The sequence below is a fragment of the Erpetoichthys calabaricus genome, chromosome 2, assembly GCF_900747795.2.
Source record: "Erpetoichthys calabaricus chromosome 2, fErpCal1.3, whole genome shotgun sequence".
Classification (NCBI taxonomy): domain Eukaryota; kingdom Metazoa; phylum Chordata; class Cladistia; order Polypteriformes; family Polypteridae; genus Erpetoichthys; species Erpetoichthys calabaricus.
Genome location: NC_041395.2, coordinates 220,529,071 through 220,544,417, shown reverse-complemented (window position 1 = coordinate 220,544,417; position 15,347 = coordinate 220,529,071). Strand labels below are relative to the sequence as shown.

The 15,347-nt window shown below is 37.7% G+C and overlaps 1 protein-coding gene across 3 annotated transcripts in view; it reads right to left on the bottom strand.

The window, feature by feature from the left end:
- Window positions 1-1,591, bottom strand: part of LOC114646831 (transmembrane protein 150A-like) — a 102,308-nt gene extending 100,717 nt beyond the window's left edge. For 2 of the 3 annotated variants that reach the window (XM_028795191.2, XM_028795195.2), the window contains exon 1: window positions 1,393-1,591. The gene's annotated coding sequence lies outside the window, so the exon portion shown is untranslated. Of the gene's footprint in view, window positions 1-1,098; window positions 1,240-1,392 lie in introns of those variants that run through there. The other variant, XM_028795192.2, reaches the window with a different exon arrangement.
- Between the last annotated feature and the right edge of the window lie 13,756 nt (window positions 1,592-15,347).

Here is a 15,347-nt window from a genome sequence, read left to right as displayed (position 1 = left end):
TTTCATACAGCTTTTTACATAATGAAATGTAATCCTAAAGTTATCTTGTCTTGGAGTTATGCTGAGCTCTGTTTGGAAAACTGGCTGTAAAGCAGACTCCGGTCCAGTCCAAACTTTACATTCCCTTCATTTCAAAGCAGCCTTTTCTGAACAATCTACCCTTTCTGGTCAGTCACTTTCATCCTTCCTGTACCAAATAAGCGTATTAACTTTCCTTGCCTGTTCACCTAATGACTGACTAATACACGCATGACAAGAAAGAGCATTAGACGGTGCGCCATAGGACCCACTCACATGCACACACCTATACAATGGCAGTTTGGAATGACTAATCAACCTAATCAATACCTCTTTGGTAATTTGGAAATAATCTCAGGGTACCCAGATGAAAACTCACGGCAGGAATTTGCCAACTCCATTCAGACAATAATTGGACATGGAATTCGAACCTAGAATACTAGATCCATAACCCTGCCCTGCCACTTACTGTATCGACATATACAGTATGGATATGGCACCAGTTCAGCGTAGGGCCCATTCAGGCACACAACCAAAAACACACTATTCAAAAGAAAAATACGGGAAAATCCCATGCAGAAATGGTAAGAAACAGAAAGCGATAAAGTTGTGCATCTATTTATTTATGTATTTATTTATTTAAAGAGCTCCTGTAAAAAGCAACATCTCACACTGAGGACAAATCTAACTATCTTGTATGATATTTTCACATATAAAAAATCAGACGGTTAGTAAACTGTTCATTCTTTCTGTGTCACATTAGATAAGAATGCAACATGTCCCATGGGACACGTTTAAACCATTATTGGGTACCGCCCGAGATCATAAATCCTGTCAATACTGAAGGAAAGACATTACCCAAACGTGACACCCGTCCATCAATGGGCATATTCGCCCACATCTACTGTTACTGGGACAATTAATATTTACAATGTATGTTAACTCTCTTTCGGTTTTTTTAATCTATTAATGTATCAAAAAATCTTTACTGTTTCTTATTCGCTGTGAGGAGAACAAACAACCGCTTTGTAGGCTTAGGCGGCCAGTTTTAACTAGCCGGCACCCCTTCTTAAAGCTCACCTTATTCAAGTCCCTCCTGTTGTAAACATTTCACGTCCCATTCGGTTTAACTTCTCCGCAGCGTCTTTCTGTCCAGTTTTGAAGTTGGTCATTACTCGACTCGGTGAGTGCGCCCTGCCACTTTCCCCGCCTACTCCACGCTGGCTCTTCGGCGGGCTGCACTTTGATGTCACCTCCGTTTTGAGGACACTCTGAGTGAGACGTTTACGGTGTATCTGAACGTTCTACCTGCACTACCCCACCCGTTTGACTGTCTCACGGAAATACAGAAGTGTGAGTCAAGGAATCACTTACCCCCAACTCTTTAGTCACAGCTCCACTGGATCGCGATCCAGTTCGCCAATGAAGACATTCCTCAGAGACTCCTCGGAGATCAGCAGAAGTTAGCCCTTCTTAAGAGGAAAACTATACAAGAGTAAGCAGTACTTTTCTTCTGGCGCACATGGTAGTACGACGCGTCTCCTGTCCGGCTCCTCTGGCACTGCAAATTCACAAAGCAGAGCGAGACGGTACAGAAGGAGGGAGGGAGGATCCACAGCAGTTCAGGTATCAGACTGTCTCATGCATAATTAGGATGAAAGTGCTGGCGCCTCAGGGTGTATCGCACTACTGAAAAGTCCGCTTCATGAAGTGAGAGGTTCCGCTGCCTAACACCAGGTAACAAAAATTCGCATTTGTGCTGATGAGCAAAAAGGAACGTGAATAATGCTTAACGTTATACAGATCCATTATTGCCAGTGGATATTCTTTCAGTTGTAGATAGTGTGTGCGTCTCGAATGTCTATAGAGTTACGAAAATGGTACAAATCTGTGCTACTGCAAGGTACGTTTCAGTGTTGTTTACACCTTTTTGTGACACCAAATGAAAGGCTGCTAATTACTTCTAATTGACCAAGATTTTCTAAGCAAACAAAATGCTTCCTGTGAAATTCTCAAGGTATCAGGCCATACTTTCTTTGGGCTTTTTCGACTGCAAATTGTGACCCGTCCTTTTCCAAGTACACCACCATGCGGCGCATAATTAAAAAAAAAAAAACAAAGTTAAGAATATCTGCTTGGATGATCTGAAGTAATTCATTTTCAAAATCCATGTATCTTTCTACATGGGGTAAAAGGATTCCTCTTTGGACTTAACAGACGCACGCAAATCATTTAGAGCTAGCAATCAACCTGCACATCCTTGAGGTGTAAAAGAAAACCCAAAAAACACTAACACTGGAAGAACATTACCCAGATTTCAACCCAGGACATTGGAGAACTGAAGAACCACTGCTGTCCAGTTGTGCACCATGCTGTCAAAGAGTTCAAGTGAATAACAAACACAATTTAAGGTGGTTTGTGTGTTTTTATGCACAGTACACTCTTAAAAATAAAAGTGCTCTTTCAGAGTGATGTTACATCATTTTGGTTCCCAAAACAGCCATCTACATAGATGCTCCAGAAAGATCCTTTATTTAGATCTGTAGCAGACACTATAAATAACCATGAATAGATGATAACAGATTTGTGAAATACCAGCGGGTTCCTGAGTTTAAAAGGACTCTTGCTTCATACAACAGCTTGGATTTTCTTGCTTTGTTAATATGTTGTTAAGCAGCCTACTGTACATTCTGTTTTTTCCCTCATATTAACAACTTTTTCAAACCCCAAAGATCCAATTTCATATGCAAACAACACTTCCCAGAATTAAATGGTTTGTTTTAAAGCAATGGACCGATGAAGAACTACACAACCCAGTAAAATGCTGTTTTAGTCTTTACTTTTGATAGTGTATATCGATGTTCTAAGATTTCACAATTTCCTATTGAAGCATTGTAGTTGTGCATCTCTAGACACATTCAGAGTCTGTACTCAGTATGGAGCTCTGTAAAAAACTAAACTGAAATTGTAAAAATCCAGAGATAATAATGATTAATGTAACATTTATGAAAACAAACATTTCACTTGCTGCTGCAACATTTATTTTTCCTGTTCATTTCCACCAGAAATATTAGAGAAGAATGTTTGAATCAGTGTACTTGTGGCATTTTTCATAGATTTAATATCACACAAAAGATTCTAAAACATCTATAAGATACATTTGCAAAATAAAACACCACTTTCATCTTCTAAAACCCTCTGCCTTGAGGGTTACTACTAAGCATAATCGTCAATCAGTCAGTTAAGCTTCAGGTATTTAAAATTGCTCAGAAATGCTCTCCATATCCATGCAACTGCATCTTTTTCCAGTGCCTCCTCTTCACTAAACACCATATCTACTACAGTAATCACTTGGACATTGATCCTGCAATGGCATATATGCCCAGAATATGCCCAATTTGCATGTGCTGGCTCTTTTAACTAAAATTTGAGCTATCTGAAGTGTTGACTGACATAGAAATGGATTAATAGCTTGCAACAGTGCTACCTGAAATATAGACTTTTTGAAATTTGCGTTTGGACTGCTGACTCAAAAATTGGAGATGGAAGATTAATATTGCTTTACTGTGTAAACAGTAGGTCATGAACCTGAATTCTACAAATATAAGAATTTGTGTCTCTGTAAAGTATTGTACTATACAGGTAATAAGTAGCACTATCCAATGGTCACTATGAAAGGAGCCATATAAAATACAGGTTTCCTCTAATGTATTAGGCATGTAGGTAAAATATTAAATGTCTAGTATCAAAGGAATACTGTAAAGCAAATGTGCTGAACACACACAGTAAACATTTGAAAAAGCAAAGGAGTGGCAATCAAAACATGTCACAGGAGTGCAATAGTAGTAAAAGAGGCTGATGCATAAGATTAGTGCAGGCATTATATAGTAAAAAAATTGTTTCAAGTAACAGTGGACTCCAGTAACTAGTGAAAAACCAGAAAAAAGATCAAGTTTAAGAATAAAAGATATTGAGAAAATCATCATATGGATGATCAATGTGCCTTTCAGTTCCAGTATTCTCAATCATTTCAACTTAATCCCATACTCTCTTCATTCCCCTGCTTCATTCAACCATTTTATGGATCTCATTTTCCTGTCAACATCCCCCTCGCTGATCTCACAGTCTCTGATAATTTCTTCATTTTTAACATTTTCTCTCTTTTTGACACACATCCATCATCTGTTCCACAGAGAGAGAATCTTCTGTATCCCTCACTTTTGTAGCATCATAACTTCTTCTCTGTCCTTCTGTTGTCTCTAGTTATGCAGTGAGAGATATCGTATGGTTTTTCAACCTAATACTCTAATTTATATCTCAGATTTGGCTTGACAAGTTACTTCTGAGGAATTGTAACCCTATGAACTCTGAGGGTTGAAGAGTCTTGGTCATAGACTGAAGCAGAAATGGAGATCTTCCTGTCTGTCTTTTTATAATGGCAACTGACATTAGAAAGGAACGCTTTCTGCAGTCAGGTTATAGAATTTCTCTCAGGAGATTGGTCCAAGTGTCTTAATCAAGACTGTCAACAAGAAGAAAGGGAAATGCTGCTATCTTATTTAACATTAGATGATTTTCATCTGACACACACCATTAATCTGTCCATTCAATTTGTTACACTCGAAAGTTTCAAGGGTTTTCTTGTACTGAATTATGTTCTCGTGGTTCTTCTTTTCTAACACTAGGGGGCTCTGCTAGCCACTTCACGGCTCTGCCGCTCGCATATGGGGAAGCAGATGTACAATTTAAACAGATTGTTATTTTCATAGGAATTGTTACATATGCATAACAGAACTATTTTACATTACAGCGAGTAATTAACCGTAGTAAAAAACAGTAAAAAGTAATAAACTGAAAGAAAATTATGTTGTGTTAGAGGTATTCATTGCGTTATATATTTTTGTTTTGTTTGGCTTTGAAATTAACACGCAAATACTTTTTAAAATTACACTTTTACTGTAAAACTTCAGTAAAAACAATATTTGGAATTAACTTCTCTTCAATATCGCATTGAATTTTGATTCCGTGTTTAGACTTACATCATGACAAGCAACATATGACTGCCCGTGAATGAATATCATTTGTTTCTCTCTAATACATAAACCGACTTTTTCAAATGTTTGTCTCTGTGATTTGTTAATTGTCATAGCAAAAGCTATTCTAATGGGAAACTGTAAACGTTTTAATGCGAATGGCATATCAAGATCTCCTATGGTGTCTAATGTTATCTGCAGAATATGTACTACATTACCTTTCTTGTCGCATGTTAAAATTTTACATGTTAGAATTGTTCGACCAATTTTCAATAACACTAATTTTGTCCAATTTAATAGCCCATCACTCATACATAAATTGCGCAATAACATTACGATAGATCCTTATTTCAACAGTAATTCAGCCAGTGGAAGACCGAACGGTGTTAACGGTTGTAGATATTCTACGGGATATTGTACGTTGATGTTTTCATCTTCCGCACCATCACCACCAACTTTTTCAGCATGGTCTATTGATATGCATTTAACCAATTTGCCGTGTAACCAATCGACAATTTCCGCGTTAACTCATTTGATTTCATAATTTCTCGGTGCTAGGATTGCACGTGTACTCATTTCTTCTGTTGATAACCCCTCGAGATAAAATTCTTCAATAAGCTTTGGACATAATAAGTCTTCTTTTATTGGGAACTTAAAGTGAGGAAAACGTAAAAATTGAAAAGAACCGAGAGCGCAAGAACTGTGTCTGACAAAAGCATTCACGCGAATGAGAAGTGAGAGGACTGTGGCCATGGGCGATTAACTGGAAATGGTTGAGAGGAGGGCGGGACTCCCTCTACCAACATGAAAAAAATCTCTTGGCAATAGTCTTGTCTCGTCTTAAGATTTTCTTTTATAATAGAGAGACACATTTGTCCAGTTTATCACCTTCCTTTCCAATCAAAAGATCTAGAATGTATTGCATATGCTCAAAAAATAATTTCCTCACAGATACCCATCCATTTGTATAATTTCCCCTCACTATAGCTCCAAAACAGCTCTTGCACACATTCTAAGTATCCCCCTCCTGTGTGCTGATTCTGGATCACTTCTGCACTGCTTCTATTTGACTTCACTACTGCTTTTGAAATGCTCAGAGAAGTATGGGTAATTTTCAAGAAAGTCATACTCCTGCATCTCCTTCTGCATTTATTATCACATGTGGTCAGTGGATCTTCAACAGTTCCACCTCTGTATTGTTTCTTTTCAATATTTACAAGCTAATATTCACGTTTCACCTTTGTGGATATGATACCCAGTTTAACATGAAAATTTCTCCTGGATACTGTTAGCTTAAGTAACTTAAATGCATGACATCTTTTGAGGGCTGCATAAAGACACAGCTAAGCTGCTTCTTGCTCAAATCAAGAAGCTCAACTGCTTTGTCAGAATATTCTTAAATCACCCCATCATCCTCTGTCACTATAGCCTTGGAGTCAATTCAATCAGCATTGTGGACTTTGTGACTCCATTTTATTACCTATGAAACATTGCCACAGTCTGATCCTATGTAGCCTCCTCCAAGGAGCAAACACACCTTCATTACTTCCCAGTTAGATTCCTGCTTAAAGTATTAACAGATTAAAAGTTCAAAAGGCTGCTGCCAGACTGCAAACTTGTACCAGACAAACTGTCCACGTCATCTCTCAGCTGGCTCAGCTTCAATGACTTAATGTCCTATCATGTATTATCTTCAAAACTTTGCTGATAATGTATAAGGCTGTAAATCCCAACACACCAGCCTACATATCATTATTGGTTGTCCCCCAACAGCCTGCCAGACACCTGTGATCATCAGCCAACTCACTTTTTTTAAAGCTGGATTATAAAACTCTTTTAGCTTTGTGGCCCCTATTTTCCGTAACTCTCTGCCCTGTTCTGCCCAAGAAGCTTCCTCCTTAGAAATGTTTAAATCTCAGTTTTTCGCTCTTGTATATCCTTGTGTTTATTGTATTCTGTTAAACTGCTTCTCTTTGTATTGACCCTGACCCTATAAGGTTGTTTTTTAGCACTTATTAATTTCTTGTTGTAAACATAGGTGCATATGCATTGGGCTGCTGTTCAGTCCAGTTTTGGACTTGCCTTATACGTAGTACTGCTGGGTTCAACTCCAAAGCCCTGAAATAGTTTAAACTGGATAAAAAAGGTGTGTGTATATTACTTAATTGTCTCTCTATTATAAAAAGAAATCCTGTCCCCTGTCCTGATAGTCTACGATACGTGATTTTTCTCAGAAGATAATTTAAAGACCCGCGAGACGAAAGAGACCTGCCACGGTGCGTCTCACAGGAACATAGAACGAGAGTCTTGCAAGACACACCCTACTTACAAGCAAAATCAAAAAAAAAAAACAAATCAGTAGTGTAAAGGCAGTCATGCAGCACACACAGCTCCAGGGCTCTCAGTGCATATAAAGTGTATAAGGTCAATACGGTAGAAATGAAATGAATAGGGTAGAAATGAAACGTCGATGAATTAAACGAAGAATAAAGAAAAGCGCGGAGAAAAGAGACTCAAATGCGTTGGACAGAAAAAAAGAGCAAAAAAGAATAATCGAGGTGCAAATTCAGAAAATAAGGAAAATAATTATCAGCCCGGAACAAGTGGAACTGAAAAAAAAAGCACGTTCAATCCGGCTCAGAATTAAATGACAGTGAGTAAAAGACAAAGTAGAACTTCATAGAGATGTTTACAAATGTTGGCGCTAAACACATGCAGAGCAGGTTAGAGACTATGAAACCAGGGAAATTAGAAAGGCTCAAAAAAAAAACAAAAAAAAAACGTTGGCGCTATACACATGTGGAGAAAGTTAAAGGATATGAAAGTAGGAAAATTAGAAAATATAAAAAAGTAAAGACAGCAGTAGCACAAACAAACAAACTGCCTCATTCAACTATGCACCAGTCTAACTTTGGTTTTGCACAATAATTACTACACTATTGCACCTTAACACTTAATTCTACTTTATTCACATAATTTTACTTATTTATTATGTTCTACTATACTGTTATCTTTTGATCTATGACTTTTTGTTAATCTGACATTCTTCTAACTTTGCACAGTTTTTGATAAGCGGATCAGGATGCATTTCAATGCATGTGACAAATAAAGAATCTTGAGAATTTCAAAAACAGAGTTTACCGCACATGCATTTATTGGTTACTTTGTTAATGTATATATATTTATCTGTCTGCTTATTTAAAAACCAAAATTTACCCCAGGAGTCAAAAACGTTCTGTCTAGCCCTTGTACAAAAACCTAGACAAAAGCTGGGGTATCACCTTGGTAACCCCATGTACTTTTGGAACTGTGAGAAGAAAATAGCATGACTTTACAGACAGGAATCCAATGCAGAACTCTGCTTACTTTGTTACTTAAATTATTAAATGCTGATGATGTAGATCGTTTTGTCTATGCTGAAATTCCAAACAGAGAAACCTATCCTGACCTCATTAAAAAGATTCAGCATATTGGGACTCGCAAGATTACAAATATTGTTTTTACAGAAGTTCTGAAATAAAAGTGAAACTAATGAAATAGCAACAATTCAAAGAAAAAACAATCTTAAAAGTGTGTATCCGGAAAACCAAATACGGGGGTTGGTGAGCGAAGTGAGCAGGGGGCAAAGCCCCCTAGTCTTTAAAATATAAATAAACTACATCAAAAGAGGAAGTTATATAAAAACACATCCATGGAATGGAAGACAACATTAGTTCAATTAATATTTTCATCAACTACAGTTTTTTTTTTATTTTTGTATACTGTATTTGGCTGACTAACAAATTAAGTATTCATTAAAATTGTTTACATGCATTTTGCATATTTACAGGACAGGTTAAGTGAGTCCTGGAGACTGAAATTCAGTTTGCAGCCTTGTGGGTTAAAGTTCATCTAAACCAGATTCCATGTACCAATTTAATAAAAGCAACTTTTTTGTATAAGCCTGCAATAACCTCTATATTAAGCATGTGTTATAGGAATGTGTTTTTACTGCCAGTGATGACAGCAAAACTTGTTTCTGCTATGTGTTAATTTAAAAAAAAGTCGGCAATTGCACAATTTCTCTTGTGCATTTTAGATCTATAATGTCTGCTTTGTTGTTATTCTCCAAGTGACTTTTATATATCTGCTAAAGTGATTCTAACTTGGGTTTCCTGCTCTGTGACCTGTAGAGGCATTCATTATTAGGACTTTGGTCATTCTTACTGCAGTTTTCCTTTTCTTTATGTTTGTTATTTTTACCTGTACACTTGCCTGGTTTTCTTTAGGTTTTGTTCAATTGATTATTTTCTCCAGATTTCGTGCCCTTTGTGGTGTTTCCTGCTCTTTGCATCAAGCTTTCTCATTGGGTCACAAGTCCTCAGGTGCTGCAGCTATTAAGAGTGCAGTCACCTAAGGCCTATTTAAATCACTAGTTCACACAGTTTCACTACTGCTTCTCCTTGCTGTAAGTTTACAGTGTTTTCCTATTTACTGTAGGTTTTGGTACACTTTCTGTTTGACTTTTGGCTTTTTGTAGAATTTTTATTTTGGATATACTGGCTTTGTAATTTTAATATAGATTTTTAGTTTACTTTGTTTCTGAATTCATTCTATTCCAGATTTCTTTAGCTTGTTCCTTTTGTTTAACCTTCTTTTTGTTTTTTAAGCATTTTATTGATTTTATTAAAATCAAATAATATTCCGTACAGGCAAGTCAATTTTAACAAAACTAGGAGGTTCGAAACAAATCAACCCCCACCCATGAGAAAGAGAGGTAGGCCAACAGAGTAAAACTTTAAACTATTAAAAATAAGTAAACAGATAAATTAATAAATTAATACAATAAATGGAATAAAAAAGAGGGGAGAGAATGCACTTCCTCAATTTAAATGCTTATTCTAAAATGTTATTGATTAGGTCCTACCAGGTTTTGAAAAAGTTTTGTACAGATCCTCTAAGTGAGAATTAGATTTTTTCCAATTTCAGATAATTTATAACATTAGTTACCCACTGACTTAAAATAGGTGGGGTAGGATTCTTCCAGTTGAGCAAGATAAGTCTACGTGCCTATAGTGTAGTAAAGGCAATCACAGTTTGTTTGTCCTTCTCCACTATAAGCCCATCTGGAAGTACACCAAACGCAGCTGTTAATGAATTAGGAGGGATTGTAACACCAAAGCTGTCTGAAAGGCATTTAAAGATTTTTGTCCAGAATGATGTTAATTTGGTGCAGGCCCAAAAAATATGGCCCAGTGAGGCTGGAGCTTGATTGCAATGTTTGCAGGTTGGATCTTGCAATGGAAAAATTTTGTACAATTTTAAATGAGACAGATTTACTTGATATATAATTTTATGTTGAATAATTGAATGATTTTAGCATATGGAGCTTTAGTGAATTCTGTGCATTGCTGCCTTCCACTCCTTTTCTGAGATGTTGAGTGGGAGATCCCATTGTACTATGGGATCTTTGAAAGGGAGGCACTTTAAAATGTTTGTATATATTACAGAAATGCTTTCTGAGTCCTCAAGAATGATCAATATTTTTTCCAGCATAGAGGTAGGTGAGAGGTGAGGAAAATTGGCCAGGTTTTGCTTAAGAAAGTTTCTAATTTGAAGGTAGTGAAAGAAATGCGTTGCTGGAAAGTTACATTTGGAGTGTAATTGTTTGTAGGATGCAAAGAAGTTGTCTATGTACAAATCTCTAAGTGATTTAATCCCAAATGTTTGCCAGACATTGCAAACTGTGTACGTTTGAGAGGGTGGAAAAAGGTGGTTCTCGTGCAGAGGTGCCACAGATAAACGCTTCTCTGTATTAAAATACTTCGTACATTGGTTCCATATTCTGAGTGAGTGAAGCACAATTGAGTTGTTAGTATACTTGTACTTATTGGGGTACAAAGCAAGGAATATAAAGAAGTACTTCATCTATTTGTGTTAATGTCCAGCTTTTTCTAGTTTGTATATTTACCACCCAGTAATAAAACTGAAAGTTAGATAGATAGATATATAGTTAGAGTAGAGCCATGCCACCTTCTGCCTGCATTTTGAAATTAGTATTTTGCATTTCGATATTTTTAATTTTGGGGATTTTCTTTAGAATTTTGAATTTTTGTAATGCATACATGGATGGTTGGTCTATTTTCTCACTCCAAAAACCAGATGATACATTTTTCTCACCTCTTTAAACCTTCTGGCAAACAACACCCACCTGTCTTCCTCCCACCAATAGAGTTTGTTGCCATTAATTCAAGCCCCATCTCCAAAGTACTTCCAATTCAACCTAGGAGTCACTTCCTGGGCTGTGCTTGGCATTGTAAGACTCCTGGGGTTATACATATAGAATTCCCACTGGTGACTCCTCCACCTCTTACAATTCAGTCCCATTGAATTTCTTTAAACACAGTTTTAAACACAATGTATGATATTTTTGTGTGAAACTAATGTGACACACCCGAGAAAGATTTAGGCACAAATAACCCTAGCCTAGGTTTGATTACTATTGTGGACAGAAGACAAATTTCAAAGTTATGTAGCCTTCTATATTGAGCAAGATGTACTTGTATCTATTACAACCAGGTGGAGTGGTTGGCTCTGAAGGTAAGGATCTGTGCTGGTATCCAGAAGACTGCCGGTTCAATCCCCTTTATTGCCAAAATGGATCTCACTCTGCAAGGCCCTTAACCTGCAAGTGCTGAATGGGCACTGTACAATGGGTGACCCTGTGCTCTGACCCCAAGGGGTATGCAAAAACTAACAAATTCCTAATACAAGCAATTGTATAAGGCAAAATAAAGAAAAAAAACCGATGGGTAGATGGAGTCTAACAAGGAGAGACTGCCTCTTTAGCTTCCCTACATCTATATTAATGCCAAGGAAGTATCCAAAAATTAAATACGAGGGGTATTCAAAAATGTTTATACCTGAATATGAAAGAAAGTAGCAAGCATGTTGAAACAAGTCTGGACATGTTGTGACCTGTCTCAAGGTTACTCATGCACAGTTGTGGCTCAGTGAGAGTCTAACATTCCAAAAAACAGGATGTTAGGAGAGTCCTTATGTGAATCAAGCAAGGAAATGGTAGATTTGGAGCAACGTTCAGTGCTAAAATTTGTCACAAAACAAGGGAAAAAGACAAAGCAGATCCATAAACGCATGACTACAGTTTATAGTGAGTCTGCCCCATCATCCTGCACAGTAAAAAGTTGGGTAGAGAGTCCATTGAAGATGACCAACACACTGGTTTGCCTGTGGAAGCAACTTCCACAGAAATGTGCAAGAAACCTGAAGATTTAATTTTGTCAGACGAATTAAGATTTCACGAATAGCTGAAGAAATGGGCATCTCGGCAGGTACAGTTTGGAAAGTAATTCATGAAAAGATGGGCATGCCAAAGGTCAGTGCAAGATGGGTTCCAAGAATGCTGACACCATGTCAGAAGGCCACGAGGCTTCAGTGCTGTCAAGAGATGCTCCATGAAGACCCAAGTGAATTTTTTTCATCGTTTGGTGACTGGAGATGAGACTTGGGTCTGTCACAGAGATCCTCAGTCCACAATGGAGTCACTACAGTGGAAGCACAAGTCATCCCCCACCCCACATTAGTTCAAGACAGAAAAATCTGCACGTATAGTCATGGCAACTGTCTTCTGGGATATTGAAGGAGTTCGTACCACAGAAGACAAGAGAGTTACACCAACACCATGATCGCTTTGCGAGAGTCAATCAAGGAGAAGAGATGAGGAAAACTCACAGTAGACATGCTGCTTCTTAACGACATTGCGGCTGTTCACATGTCACATCAATCATAATGTAGGTTCCAGCAGCTGAACAATCCACCCTACAGTCCTGACCTGGCTCTCTCAGATTCTTTTCTGTTCTGAGTTTTGAAGAAATCTCTCTGTGGACAGTGGTTTTCAAATGATGAGGATGTCAAGGCAGCTGTGACGTCCTGGTTTGAAGGTCAAACAGAAGAATTTTTTCCAAGGGGTTACAGTCATTACAGGAAAAGTAGATAAAGTGTATGGAACTAGCATGGGACTATATTTTTTTAAAATACTTTTCTTTCCTACTGAGGTAGATAAATTATTGAACGCTCCTCGTAGCATCCCATTTAATGGATGGATGAACAAAGGGGTAACACAAAAATGTAAGGAGATAATGCAAAGTACCCCTGGCATCTTCTTTCTGTTAGCAAGCCTTCCGTCCAATTAATTTTAGTCGTGAAACTTGAAAAGCTTTTTAAACAACTGCAGGAGCTATTTCTAGCTAAGTCACATTATTTGTTTTTGGGGATCGATGTGGCTCTTTTTGTGACAGGTACAATGGGTTGAAATTCCATTCTAGCAGCTTCTGGTATTCTTCCTTCAGTAGTCCTTAAAGGACCATATCTTTCAAATTGGATTCACAAGAATAACTGCAGTGCCCACATATTAAATGTGAGTTTCCCAGCTACCTTCTCTTTAGCAGTGATGCAAAGGATAGTTCCAAAGTTGCAAATTTACTGACTGTGAAAATTGTGTCACTTATTTCAAACACTATGCTTAGCAGGATAAGCTGAAAAAAATCCCTTAAGCAATCTGCCCAAATCTTATTTCTCTCATAAATATGCGGAGTGGGAGATAATTTGCCAACCACTAATGAGCAGAATCATGCTTTTAGTGTGTGGGCGAGAGCAGGACGCAACTTCTTGTGCTGTGGATGGGATTAGGTGGGACTGGGACTGCTTTTATATAAATAGAGTGGGATGAAGTGTTTCAGGAAAGCATGTCATAAAAATCAGACTCATGCAGGCCTCTACCATGATGCATTACGGTGCAATTCTTAATGAGGTGTGATCTGTTTTTGACTCAAAATCTCTTAGCCTAAGCCTGCATAATCTGCAGATGACGAAACTACACTTTTAAGATCACCTTCTCTATTTTTGATGTTAATCAGCAACACTTCAGCTACTACCTGGGAGCTCCAAGGGCCCAGATTTGATTTTCAGCCTGTTCACTGTCTGCATGCAGTTTACATGTTCTCCTTATATCTATGTACATTTTTGAATTCCTCCCACATATATGTTAGTTATTTAGAATTTGATATCAGCCTGGCATGAATGAGTATGGATGTGTGCACTGCCCTGTGATGGACTGACATCCATTCAGGGTTGATATTTACCTTTACACTAACATTATAGGAGAAAAACTGTCTCTCTTTGATCCTGAATTGAAAAATCAGGATACTAAAACAGATGGATGAAGAGACACAACGCCCAGAGAGAGCCTATTTTAGGGACACCAGACCAGCTTTATGCTATTTTTTTCAAAGGACTATAATGAAGATGTTGTTTGTGGTTACTTCTTCTCCGTCGTCATTAAGTCTTTGGCCTTTGGCATATGCTGCCCACTTGCAACATCATATTTGTCTTATGGCTGTGTAGATTAGCTGCTTTGATTTTTATCCCATGCATGAAAGACTTGAATGTTAGGTCAATTGATGGTGTGTGAGTGAACTTCACCTTGATAGATGGTTTTTGCTGCTGTGATGCTGGGATATGCTCCAATAATCAATGACCATATAGGTACTTTTGTAGAACTTTTTCTTATGAACTGATATATGGCTTCATGGGCTGTTCACAACAATGAGTAATGTAATAATGTGAAAAAAGAAATGCAAAATTGTTATGTTTGAACTGAAAGAAAGGTTACTTTATTTATAGCCCATAATTATATAACCAGTTAGAGCAGGATTCTCAAATTCTGGTCCTGGAGGGCCGCAGTGGCTGCAGGTTTTTATTGTAACCCTTTTCTTAATTAGTGACCTGTTTTTGCTGGTAATTAACTTCTTTTGAATTGATTTTAATTGAGTTGCTCTTGAAGACTCAGACCCCTTAATTGCTTCTTTTTCCTAAATTAGCTGCCAAACAATAGTGAGATATAAAACGAGCCAAAACATGAGCAACAAACTGTATCCATCATACAGTATCTGAAAAAAAGAAAGATGAAGGTCTCAGGAACGTTGATCTGCTCAGGTCCCCAAAACATTTTAACAGTGCTCTTAGAAAAGAGAATATCAACAATTTCAGAAATGTATGTCATTACACAGTCCTGCGGTGGGTTGGCACCCTGCCCAGGATTGGTTCCTGCCTTGTGCCCTGTATTGGCTGGGATTGGCTCCAGCAGACTCCCGTGACCCTGTGTTCGGATTCAGTGGGTTGGAAAATGGATGGATGGATGTTATTACACAAGGAGAGCAGCAACAGGGCATGGAATTAAAGAATGGGTTTAATTAACAACAAGACTCAGCGCCTAATTAAGCAGCTGCTTAGAGTGAT